We start from the raw sequence: 11,835 nt of genomic DNA, 5'->3' as shown, positions 1-11,835 counted from the left end.
TAGTCTTTGGTTTTCTATGTTGTGTCATCTGTACTATTATTTGAGTGTGTGTCTTTTTATTTTTGGCCATGGCGTTGTCAGTTTGTTTTCGATCTATTAGTTTGACTGTCCGTCTGGTATCTTTCGTCCCTGTTTTAAAGATTGTAAACATGGTAAAGGGTATACATATAAATATAAAAAAATCACAACTTGCACGAAGAGATCAAACAACCGTAAAGTGCATGCAACCCTGCAAACGATATATAAATTGTCTTTGTTTTATAAGAGTTATGACAGTTTAACATTATTGATTTAAAAAGCTAATGTCCTTTTATTTTAGAGATACATTGACAGAACTTTATATTATTCAAGTTTAAGATGGTAACTGGTAATAGTATTTCAAACTAATAAATGAAGGACATAAAACTTTAATATTTTTGATGAAAATTGTACAGTAAAACCCTACTTGACAACAACACTCGATTTCTTTTAAATGAATAAAATGTTTTAACACACTGTAGGTGGCATTTTAATCAGGGTTTGTAATGATTTTAGTATTCTATATTATAACTATGTATAATGAATAGAGAATATCACAAAGCTTTAGTTATTATCACACCAGCATCAACTCGAGACATCAATATATCACTCACAGTAAAAAGAACAACCGTCATGGTTTATATTTATGCCTGTACAGTTACACATGATAAAGCCTGCTAATCCAAGTAGTCCATCCTTTATTGCTAAACGTACTAAACCGTCCCAATCCTCTAGCATCATATTCCAATTCAACACTCTTTTTGCGTATATCATATACCCGTAGCACTGTAAACTCAGTGCACTGATTACTGCATCACTAGCTAAACCTCCGGAAATACCCCCAATGAAGGTTCCTGGAGGACCTATCAGGGAATCTCCAATAACACCAAAACATAATGCTCCTGTATTATGTGTTGAACGTTTGAATGCTTCTGCTGCCAAATTATTCTGGCCTTGAAAGTAATAAAACAGCGATTTAGCATGACCCACAACCGGAATTACGTCCATGCAACTCATTTGGGTTTTTGCAGGATTAATTCTGAAAAGTGAAATAACAACGTTCTTATTTGTATTTGAAAAAGAACAAAACCCTCTAGAAATATTTCAAATCAATGTGTGTCTTTTTTTATCTGATTGAGATTATTATAGTATTTCATGTATTCAACGATCAAAACCATGTTAGAATAAAACTTATAAGGACACTTTGTTGCGTTTAACACTGTAGTCGAAATTTAATAGATTTGGTTTTTTGTCATAGATATTATATTTATTTGATCATTTAATCGTTGACAGTTTATTGTTTCAGCTGTTCAATATTGTATGTCATAACCATTTATTGTAAATTAGAACTCGTCATCTTAAACGTAAGCATGGTAAGGACAGAAGGAAAGACCTAGTTGAACTTTTGTTTATAACAAAATAGCCAAAGTAGATACACATATCATGATACGAATGCTTAGGAAGGGATAAACCATACTTTTTAATACCCACTCTGGTTCTAACACAGAATTTCCTGAAACTTTAATTACATTACTTTGGAAACCACATATTTACTGACTGATGTAAGTTTACTCCTTTATTAACATTTATTCACTTTTTCACTTGAATAACAAGTTCTAGTGAAGTTTCTATTATCTTGTATCGTTCTTCTAAGTTCGCATACATGTAGCACAAGAACGAAAGATGTACATTAGAGTATTGTTATTAAGCTGCGAGTAAATCATTTTATAACCTAAGATTTATTTGTCACAGTAGAATTAGATTGTTAATTCGCAAATAGTACATTTTAATTATTGTCACGAATAGTCTATATGTTGTAAATTGCGTTTGGCTAAACAAAAGACGGAAAAGAGTTTCCATTTATATAAATTAATAGTTTTGTATTCTGTATTCTTATAACGTACAAATATGTTGTGTCAGAAAACGTTAATCCCCTGTTTCATGATTAATTACGAGCCTTAGCGAGTGCTTATCATGAAGTAAGGGATTATTTTTCTCTTATAAACTTATAATATTGTAAAGTGATGAAGGCTCAAATGATCTCTTAATAGGTTGTATTCAAGAATTTGTTTCATTGTCAGTGCAAGAATTGTAATTAATGCATGACTTTCTTTTTATGCATTTCATTTATTGAATAGTTTTAGTGATGTTAGGACGTTTTTGGAATATATAATAAATTGTGTTTAAGACAACAGCAGTACGATGAAATGGTAGTAAGTCTATAAGTTTCCTAATATTGAGTATGAATGTAACTCATGCAATATTTTAGTGAGGAATTATTTGTTTGTTTATTTACAGTTCAAATCAATACACCCAAAATTTGAGCTACAACTAAATTTTGTTTCACTGCCCATCACTTTATATCAATACTACTTCATTATGTGAGGTTATTTCTAAAACTAAATGTTAAAAAAATGCATTATATACATATATTCAAAAGTTGAATCAATTGCCTGTATTTTTTTTTATTCTATCAAATATTTTAAATCACTGCTCTTGCCAACAGCAAATCCAGTCATAGTTGTTTTTGGTGAACGCATTAGCCAAAGATTTTTACTCAATTCATAACTTTCTTTCTTTTTTTTCATTGCTTTGATACTGTTTAATTTTGTAGTAATTTTGAAGTTTTAAATAGTCTCATGATAACACTAAATTAATGATTTATGGTACCAATTTTATTAAACTAGTAAACTTCTACTTATTATTGTTGTTTGTTTTAAAAAAAATACCTTTCGTCAGTTTCAATCACAAATCCTTTCAAGCTGATAAATGTGCTTCAGGGCACGTGTAACTCGTTTATAGAAACTTTTTGTTTTGAACATTAAGTGGGTATAAGCAACATGGACAATAAGATAATGGATTTTTTAAAATTTTGATACATGTTTTTTTAATGGAAATTTTACAATTACTAATAAAGATATTCACTCAAAACGTGTTTGATTAAGAAGAGGTCAGTCAATTCCTTCGAGATTGGTGAATAAAATTCAGTATATCATAATAAGAGTTACTTCCGATGCCATTAAAATTAGAACCGTGTATGACCACCTCTCGCTGTTAAGACTGCTTTGCATCTCCTCGGCATGGATGCTATCAATGTTATAATGTTGTTGTGTGGCGAGCATGTTGCATCATTTGTCAGGGTTGATCAAGGTTCTGAGGCGGAGGTTGACACACACATTTATCCAGTTGGTCTCATATATATGCTAAATAAGATTCAAGTCCGGTTGTTAGGAAGGCCAAGGAAGTACATTCATGTTATTCTGCTCAAGGTAGTCCATTGTTAAACGCGCTGTTTGAGGCCTAGCATTGTCCTGCAGGAATAAATTTCTAAGTCTTTAATAACGGTTCGAATCCGTGGATAAATACCCGGATGCAGCGATCTTGTCAAGGAGTCTTTAGGCGAAGAAGTCCACTCCTCTGGTGGTCCTTAGTACAGCTGGTCTGCTGGTAACTTTTTCAAAGTCGCGAATTTGTGCTCTTGTCAACATATTCAGTACTTGCTAATTCACTTTTGGCAACTCCGGCCTGGAGACGGCCGATGCCGATATTTCGAATAGCAGGGTCCCAAATTGCACGGCAGCGTTTTAACGTTGTGATGAATAAAATCTTCAAAAATGGTACTTATATGCGCAAATGAGTAATAGTTGAATTGACCACAAAATTCTCGTGAAAAATGTTAGCAAAATGTCGCGGCAAAAACTGTCATATGCACTTTAAGCGAGTCGCAAATTTGGCAGAAAGCCAAATCAAAAGAACGGACTTTTTAAGTTTAAAACTTACCTGTAAAAATTCGAAGATGCAATTGACCGTTTTATTTTACCTTGTAATATGTATATTTTGCACCTTGAAAAATTCATCCGAGCTATGCTTTTCTTTTTTATAACGATATATGTATTTAGTGAAATAATTGTTGAAAAATGCAGCTATAGAATTAATTTCATATTGTACGTAAAGAAGCTATTAGTAAATACAAATACATAGATACATGTACAAACTTGATCACATTCCCACGTAGTGTGTAAATTAAAGGTCTTTTATAATATGAAAAATTACACGTAACACAGATTTCAATGACTATTGTGGAATATAGAGCTTCAAAATCTGTTGCACCGTCGGACAATATTCCGTCTGTGTAACGCCTTCAAAAAGGGTCCAATATACGGCCTCCTGGGTCAAATGCCGTTTTATCGCAAGGCTCATATTCCCACGTATTGTGTAAATTAAAGGTCTAGTCTTTTGCGAAATTACATGTTACACCGATGTCAATGACTATACGCATCGAACATTGTCTTACTCCAATATATGTTACTTGATACTTAGTTTGAAACAGTTACAATGTTTTGTTTATTATTATATTTCTGTATTATTATAGTATTTGCCCATAGTACGTGATAATGTTATATGAAACTGCTATTTATTTATATATGTTATATTTTTATTTCAGAATTGTTTTCATTTACTGGTATTACAAATCAGGGCTGATTTGCATAAAACAACTGAAGTTAAGATTTGTACCGAATGAACGGATTTTTTTACATATCCTATGATAAATTAGTACTAAGATTAGATATATTAACCATAGAATTAGTTATAGTTGTTCCTTGAGGGGGCCTCGGTGGCCGAGTGGTCTAAGTAGTTACTACTGTAATCACTAGCCAGTCAACACTGAGGTTGTGAGTTCGAACCCCGCTCGTGCGGGTGCACCCGACTCCAATCTTAATTGACTAGGATTGTCAGTTTTCCTATCGAAGGTCGGTGGTTGTCTCCGGGCACTCCGGCTTCCTCCACCAATAAAAACTGACGCCACGAAATAGCCCAAAAGCGGTGCTTAAAAGTGGCGTTAAAACACGAAAAAATCAAAAATCAATAGTTGTTCCTTGGCATAGTAATCCACCTACTACAGTGACATCACAGAAAGAGATTGACACCGAATTTGTCATTACCATAAGAAGCACGAAAAGAGCCATATTTGAAGAAGAATATTATTTTCCTCTTGGAGCACCTAATATCATAACAGTTTTGGTTGGGTTCGTGTTAACGTTTGATTATAGTTTTTACTTTCGAAATAGTGTTATGTAGACTTTTTTTTTCTATTTCTTTTCGTCATTTTTTGTCTCGCCTTCGACGTTAGATGCAATATGTGAGACATAGTTATTGCCATTTGGCGGCGGCGGCGTAAACTATGTGTTTAAAGCTTTATATTTCAGAATCTGGATGATTCATACATTGTGCGCAGATGTTTCCGTTTTCCATATGTCCATTGTCCTTGGCCTCATTTTCATGGTTCAGTGACTTCTTGAAAACAAATAAAACACGTTTAAGCTTTTTTGTTAATTCAAGCTTAGAATTTTATCTAAACCTTTTTCTAAATAACCCGAAATTGCTTTTGGACACGGTAACAGGAGAGACAAAATATTGCACCACCTATCACAAAATGTTTCAATATATTCTTGAATGACATTATCAGAGATTGCATCTGTTTTATATGTTGTTCTATAAGTACTGTTTGTTTTGAATTGCTTAAGACAAGGATTGTTTGAATTAGTAACTATAAATCAATTTCAAAATTCGACATTTTTTTAAATGACCAATACCATGAGATAAGGTTAAAAGGAATATGAGCGATATGTCGAAAACTGGGAAATCCACCTTTTTTTATAAATAAAGTTCCATTAATGATCCAAACATAGAATCTAAAGTTTATAAAAAAAAATGGAAGGGAGATTACATCAATAGATTTAAACTATTCACCAAAGTTTCAGGGGAAATGGTGCAAGCAGGTTTTAGGTATTGTAGGACGTGTTGCCGACAGACGGATATTCAGACAAGTATACCATAATACGTCCCGTCATAAAAAAAAGAGTATAAGAAAAGATCAAGCTGAAATTTTCAATCAATTTACTCATTAAATTTTTTTAAGTTTGTCTGGTGTTTGGTTGAGAGTTTAAAAGTAGTACTTTAAATATACTGTTAAACTGGGGTTAAGTAATTGTAAAAAAAGAATTGTTCAATTAATTTAGTGACTTAATACACTGATCCCTGTAATTGAAGGGGTGAACATGTGATGATTACCACTTCCCTCCCCCTTACTATTTTTTTAAGCATAAATTATCCCTTTTTTACTACCCTCTTCACCTGTTTCCCGCCCCTGTAATTCAGGGGGTGAACATTGGATGATTCCCACTCTCCTCTTTATTTTTATCCTCAGAATTGTGTCCACCACCTCGTATTTTTAATCGTAATTGTTATATGTACAGTACACTGTCCCCCTTGGGGTGTAATTTGGTAAAGACAATAATAACTTATCTTATCTTATCTGTATGTATCATAAAACATACTGCGACATTTATAAAGCAAAATGCCAAATAGAAAAATGAACCAAATAGGTACAACAGAATCTAAAGAAAATCTTCGGTTTCAAAGTCATTGTCATCCGCAGTCAAGCCGTATGTCTGACCATAATTTATTAATTACCATTATTGCATTTAACAGTTATGTAGACTATTGAACATTAATGAACAAAATATTAAAAAAAAGAAAGAAAGGAATATATATTTAATACACACCTTCTTCAGCAATTAACAATTGGTACACGCATTTCGTGTTGCTTTACACTTCTTTCGATCGGCCAGATTGCCACATACTATACAGACTAGTCGAATCGATGGTGAAGGGGTATTTAGAAAAAGTTCAAATATCATTTAATAAATAATGATACGATTTACAGAACTGGAGAGAAAACCTTTTCCATCATGATAATTTAATTGTAATTGAATAATAATTCAATATTTAAGTGCAAGTATCATATAATAAATTTAAAAATACGTTTAACAGAACTGGAGAGAAAACCTATTGCGACTGATATTTAATACCTTTCCATCAAAATCATCAGTGTAATTGAATAATAATTCAATAATATTCATGATATTAACAGGTTGAAAGTACCCAAAACAAGTTTACCTCTGCCATCACTACGGAATGTAACATTTTATCGACTTCGACAGGTAATGCTGCACTAGACAACAAAACCTACCGAGGCACGTTTTGGGAATTGCGAATAAACTCATTTGGAGCTATATCTGATTAACTATTAATAAACAGTTTGGTTAATTTATTTAAAGTTTAGTTAAAGCACGTTTTGATAAATTTTAATGACGAAAAAGCCTAAATATGGAGATTTATTGATTGAATATAAATACCATAGATGGAGAAAGCTTAGTCGATTCTCAAATTGAGGGGTGTAATGTGTAAATTAGAATCGTCTGCAGCGGTCAAATGTTCTATCACGTTCAAAACTCAAGTCATAGAGAAAATTGTTGGGGAACCCAGAAAATTTCGTAAATTTGACCTATATTCTTTTTTATATATTGTTGATAAATACTCACTTATTATGAGTAATATTATTCCATGGATCAATGATCAAGATAAAAGTAACGTGGTCAAGTCAGATACTTGAAGCAATAAGGTCACTGTATTTGGTGCATGGATTGATTGTCAGGCGTACATGTTCGTCAGGCAGGTTTCCCCTGACCTCGACCTCATTTTCATGGTTCAATGGACAATTTTTTGATTTTTTATTTGGTCTTTTTCACAGATAATATATAATAAGCAACAAGTCAATTATATTTAGTGTATGGAACAATTGTGAATTGTACGTGTCTGTCTGGCAGAGTTCATGCCATTGACCTCATTTTCATGGTTTATTAGTCAATGTTATTTTATCTTAGATCAGATACTATAAGCAATAGGTCAACTATATTTGGTGTATTGAATGATGATAAGATGTACATGTCTGTCTGACATTGTTCATATACCCTTAGTTGCGAGTTCTCTCAGATCTATACTTATTTTCTTTGTACTGTGGGGTTGTATAGTACCCTGTATGTTTACTTTCTGATTTTTGAAATTATGTCTTGTATCCACCTGATGAGTTAATATAAAAGAGAAGATGTAGTATGATTGCCAATCAGACAACTCTCCACAAGAGACCAAATGACACAGAAACTAACAACTATTGGTCACCGCATGGCCTTCAACAATGAGCAAAACCCATACCGCATAGTCAGCTATAAAGGGCCCCGAAATGACAATGTAAAACAATTCAAACGAGAAAACTAACGGCCTAATGTATGAACAGAAAATGTACGAAAAACAAATATGTAACACATAAACAAACGACTACCACTGAATTACAGGCTCCTGATTTGGAACAGGCACATACATACAGAATGTTGCGGGGTAAAACATGTTAGCGGGATTCCAATCCTTCACTTATCTTGGACAGTGGTGTAACAGTACAAAATAAGAACTATAAAAATCAGTTGAAAAAGGCTTAACTCATCAGATGGATACAAATACAAATACTAAACAGAATGGACGTGGCCGGTGACTTGTTTATCCCAACAACAAAAAGACACTACATACAGATCTGAAAGTACTCGCAGTTACTGAAAGCTATTTCAAAGCCACTAACAACTAATAAAAAGTATCATGCATCTAAGACTAAATTATCAATCAGAACACATCCAACATCCAATGGATTTAGTGTAATAACAGTCATAGAAAAACATGACCTTGTGAAATGCCAAGATACAGTTATCGACAGATTGTAGATCCATGAATGTGTATATGTATAACAATAATGATTAGTTTGCTTTAAATTTACCGATTGCAAAATCAATATTAATACAAATAAAAACAATATTCAATGATCTTATCAAAGTGTTAAACTGGTAACCTTTTAGAATAAGTTTATTTAAAGGATCAATAAGTTTACCAGGATCGTATCTAAATTTCTTTGTGCGGTAAACAACATTTCCGTAAAAATGAGAGTGAGCTATCCATTTGAAATAATTTTTTTACAAGTACAACAAAACTTCCAAACCAAATCTTTATATCTATGGAAGAATTTAGTAAAGGTTTTAAGTAATTTGGGGTAACAAAATCACTGGCTTAATAATTTACCAGTCATACATAGATTTCGTTCGTTAAAATCAAAAACGTCACACTAGACACGGGCATAGCGAACGAGTTGTGAAATATAAACACCGTAAGATGGTGCCAAAGGAACATCACCATCCAAAAATGAAAAATTAACAACAGGGAACGAAAAATCGTCCTTTTTGTCGCAAATTATAGTGTAGAGTTTCCCGTGTAAAACTGTTATATCTAAATCTAGGAAAGGACAGTTATTACCGTTTAAATTTTATTTATTTAAAGTAATTGGCTTTTGGTAAATTTCAGCAGTATATTGAGAAAATTCTTGATTATTTAACGAAAAAAAAAAATCATCAAGATAACAGTAAGATAACGGTAAGTGTTGTTGAATTTATCAATTAAATGCAATTAAGACAGGTCTTTACTGAGTTTGGTCATACACTGTGATTCATAACACAAGACTGATATTAAGGGGGCGCAACTAGTGCCCATTTGAATACCTACAACCTGTCGAAAACTTTGTTGCCGAAACGTACATAAATATTATAAAGAAGAAAATAACAGCTTCGATCGGCTCATCACACCTCCAGTAAGTATATCTAGCATATTTACCTTTCTCATTAGAAAATCTGTTTACACTGATTTGCAAAGTTTGGTCCTATGTTGTACTGTTAAGCCACTGTCCTAGGTTTAAGGACGATTGTCACCTTCAAACCAGTTCAACCCAGTGCCTGTCCCAAGTCAAGAGGCTGTAAATAAGTGGTTGTCGTATGTTGCTGGTTCTCATATTTTTTTTCGTTCATTATTTTGTACATAAAGCAGGCCGTTGTTTTTTCTCGTTTGAATTGTTTTCATTTGTCATTTCGGGGCTTTTTATAGTTGACTATGTGGTATGGGTTTATTCATTGTTGAAGGTCGTACAGTGACCTGTAGTTGTTAATTTCTGTGTCGTTTGATCTCTTCAGGAGAGTTTTCTTATGGCAATCTGACCACATCTTCATACCGACATGCGTGATAAAACTGGTTATATCTATATACACTGCATGAAATGGTACATATAATTTGATATTAAATCCATATTAAAGCTTATATAATTTTCAAATTTCAAAATTTTATATTAGTTTAAACAATTTGAAATATCTAATTTACACTACATGTACTTTAGATTTAATTACACCAATACATTCCTGAATTTAAACCCAATTTAAATTAGACTTTAGATTTGTTTGAAGTCACATGAAACGAGTGACTGGTGAAAAATAATGTTTATCCAATTATTGAACCAATGCATGTACATGTATATATCATAAACTTAGTGTTATGTGCACGATTTATCATTTTTTACGCATCCATATCGTATAATCGTCAACAAAAATTCTCTCGGTTTGTTATGATGTGCATATATTGCAGCAGCTAATTAATTGAAGCCGTAGTGTACCGATTGATGCCTTAGTAAACAATCAACAAAGAAGCATTGATATTTAGAACGTGTTTAACATGTACAATACGATTATACTAGTTTATTTCAATAACAGATCCATGCGTATTGCGATCACCGGATTTTTACGAGAAAGGTCACGCTGAGTTCACTGCATACGGAAAACATATAGGCGAATTGTTAACTGGAAGCAAGCAATTAAAAAAAGTAAACTTCTTCTAATTTTCTAAATTTGAACAAAGTATAGAATTTTCTCGAGAAAAAAGTATATGTACATAAGTTTTATAATTCAAAGTAGCCATTAAGTTATAAAAAGCATATGCATATTTTTTTTTAAATTTGATGTTTCACATGTTCTGTTTTGTCGGACATTTTATTGTGGAGTTTACTGAAATATCTAAATCTAGGAAAGGACAGTTATTACTGTTTATATTTGATTTATTTAAAGTAAGTTCCTTTGTGTAAATTTTAAAATTTTTAGATTATTGATTACTAGTATTAAATGAAAAAGTATCATCAAGATAACGATAAGTCATCTATGTGAGTCCATCATAAACCTTTCATAACAACCATGCTTGAAAATAGTATCCTTTTAACAGAAGTCATTTTTTACTCATTCAGCCGAATGTTTATTTAAAGAGGAACTTCTCACCTACTCGCATTTAAATTACCAGGTGATTTCACATAAATTGGATATAATAATCAGGAATATTTCATAATAAATTCATCTTGTATACCAGCTATTCGTCTTAAGAAAACTCGTCGCGCCTCTTGTTCAATTGTTGTCGTTTGTTGGTGTGGTTCATAGGTGTTTCTCGCTTTCGTTTTTTATATAGATTTGATTGTTGGTTTTCCTATTGGAATTGTTTTACACGAGTAATTTTTGGCTCATTATAGATTGCTGTTCGGTGTGAGCCAAGACTCCGTATTGAAAGCCGTACATTGACCTATGCTTGCTACCATGTTAACATTTTATACATTGTGTTTTGGATGGAGAGTTGTCTCATTGGCACTCATACCACGTCTTCCTATTTGTGTCATCAGTTACGCAAAAATACATAAGTTATAAAAGCCAACTTAAGTACGAAGTTGGACAGCATTGACCAGAAATTCCGAAAAAAATAAGCAAATACAGCTAAGGATTTTACATTTCAAAACAATTTAAAAGAGAAAAACCAGAAAATAAATTGTCCTATGAATTAAAATGAACGAAAAAAAAAATAAGGTAGACACAAAAGCGCAACCAATTGATAACAGGTTTTCAATAGTCACGTACGAAATGTGTCTTGGTTTATGAGTGTTCAATCCTTCCCTAACGACGATGAGTGTTGTAACGATACTCGTTAGGAAATGATAAAAACCAAGGACTTGACTCATCTGATATAAAGGTAGGAATAAAACTTTACTGTTTCTTTGATAGCCTTTCTAAGACCAAAAAAGTA

General features: G+C 32.5%; 1 long non-coding RNA gene across 1 annotated transcript; it reads right to left on the bottom strand.

Annotated features, from left to right (window-relative positions):
* Nucleotides 1-391: 391 nt before the first annotated feature.
* Nucleotides 392-6,684, bottom strand: LOC127714127 (uncharacterized). The gene is made up of 2 exons (XR_007987569.1): nucleotides 6,585-6,684; nucleotides 392-1,057 (listed from the first exon to the last, which is right to left on the bottom strand). It is a non-coding gene; the product is annotated as an uncharacterized LOC127714127 (long non-coding RNA).
* Nucleotides 6,685-11,835: the final 5,151 nt, after the last annotated feature.

This window comes from Mytilus californianus, unplaced genomic scaffold (genome assembly GCF_021869535.1).
Source record: "Mytilus californianus isolate M0D057914Y unplaced genomic scaffold, xbMytCali1.0.p SCAF_9, whole genome shotgun sequence".
Taxonomy (NCBI): Eukaryota; Metazoa; Mollusca; class Bivalvia; order Mytilida; family Mytilidae; genus Mytilus; species Mytilus californianus.
Note: the sequence above shows the minus strand (reverse complement) of the source record. Positions and strands in the feature narration are given on the sequence as shown.